This window comes from Limulus polyphemus, unplaced genomic scaffold (genome assembly GCF_000517525.1).
Source record: "Limulus polyphemus unplaced genomic scaffold, Limulus_polyphemus-2.1.2 Scaffold5674, whole genome shotgun sequence".
NCBI lineage: Eukaryota > Metazoa > Arthropoda > Merostomata > Xiphosura > Limulidae > Limulus > Limulus polyphemus.
Window position 1 is genome coordinate 19592 of NW_013671284.1, and position 2330 is coordinate 21921.

Sequence of the window (2330 nt, forward strand, 5' to 3'; positions counted from 1 at the left end):
AGTAAACGAATTACTATTTCTAACATCAGAGCAAAGTTCGTATAACGTAGTTCCTCATGTAATAAACCCATTTCAGAAAAACGCCAAATTTTGATTTAAAATAACCATCTAACCTACTTTTGTGTCATATATTTTTAGCTGCTTGATAACGGGTGTTATTTTTTTCTACCCTGAAAGGTTTCCAAAATTTGCACTGTTTTTAGTTTTATTTTCAATGTTTTAATTTATATTTTGCTAGAGGGCGCTTTATGCTGTGATCTAAAAAATTCGTGTATTGAGCAGAAGGCAAGTACGGAATAAATACGAGTAGAGTGAAATAGTGAATCAACGAGCAATGAATGATCAGATAATGACTAATTCAGTTCAGTGTTAGTGATAAGAGAAGTAAAGTAATTTTGTAAGTAAGTATATTTGTGAGTTAGGCATATTACGCAAGTCGCGGAATGTCTGTGAACTTAGACCTACAACATGTAAAAATTAACGTTACAGAAGAAATAAATTAATTGGTCAAATAATCCAAAAGAACCAGCTCAACGGTTAAACACGTTAGAACAGTACTAAATCGATTTATTTCAATTGATTAATGATTAATTTACAATACTTTTAAAAATAAAACGTACTTTAACATCTTTTTTTTTTTTACAATCGCCTTCACCTCACTTTGATGTTATTATGTTCTTTCCCGTAGAACCTTTGTAATTAAATTTGCTTTGTGTCACTTTTCTTACAAAGAGCACAATTAATTATGCGAGTTCCTGCTCCGTTAGTTTCTTTTGCTCGAGTGTCTTATTCTCGGATCACTTGTTTTTTTCTCTTTCGCCTAACGTTTCTCCAATTCTTTTCTTCTCAGATTTAACACTTAGGTTTCAAAAGAATTGTATGACCTTTGATCTTTTTCTTTAAGTTTACCCTTGGATTTACTTTTCTTATACTTTTGAATCTTATGATTCTCGTTAACGTTTCTCAAAATCATGTCCGATTACATTGTTATTTTATTTTATTTAACATATTTTGATTTTTAGGCACGAGCATCTTAAATCTTTATACTATATATTCTTTAAAACTAATAATAATAAAAAATATCAAAATAGGTTTTTGATTTAATAGGTTGATTCAGTGATGGATATTCTGAAATACACACTAATTAACCCTATTACCTTAATTCTAATTTCTGATTTATACCGTATATTTTTAAATATTTACAGATGTTGCTGTTAATATCACAACGTAGATAAATAACGTGTAAAAAGTCTATTTACTCAAATCACATTTCCACATCTCAAAGGTCTGTAAATAACTCATGTAAATCATATATTTGAATTAAAGACTGCTTAATAACACGAATGTACGTAAATGGGCTGAACATGTAATTTGATAGTATTTTCAGTTTCATTTTAAAAATACGGGATATAATATTTATTTTATAATGTTTACTCTACATTATTACAATGAAAGTTTTTCATAATATGGTAGCAAGGCATTCACGTGACTAAAACTTTAAAATATAATTAATGTTTTGTACTGATATTAACATTCAAGTAGACATTGTTAATCATCAAAGAATAATATAGTTAATAATATTTAGACGAAGAATGTCAATGGGCGATTTTGTTGTTAGAAACGTTAACAATAATTAAATAACGAAATTAGTTCTATATATATATATTTCACATGTTACATAATACATTAAGATTAACATTACAAAATACAGTAGTTAAATATATTATACACACAGTTCTTAGAAACATAAATATCTGATAATTACTTAAAATCATTAATATTTTAACCTTTAAAAATATGTTTGACCCACTTTACACCTGTGAGAACAATCTATCTAATTTTATATTTAAAGTTTTTTTTTATATATGTTGAATTTCACGATAAACAAGCTACCCGAGGGCCATCTGCTGGCCATCCTTAATTTAGAAGTGATAGAGGTAAGACATCTAGTGTTTGAACTTAAGAAACAACAACAAACTCACTTTGTTGTCTTATATTTACGAAATGTTGAAACAACTTCGTAAAATCCTCATAAATTATTTTGTTCTTGTTTCCCACGTGTTTTATTTACTGTATTTTTTACCGTTACTTTAGGCTCAAACTCTATTAAGTATTTTTTAAAAATGCAGTGCTCTTTGATCGCTGAGGTGTTGGTCATGTTGTATTAGTATAACAAATGTTGGTTACGAGGACGCTTCAATGAATAATGCAACGGTTATTCAATGGTCACAACGCAATTTTTAACAAATTCATCATACAAGTTCACGTTTTTTTGTAACGGCCTAATTTTATCACATGATTATAGTATTTTGGCACTTGTGTATAAAGTT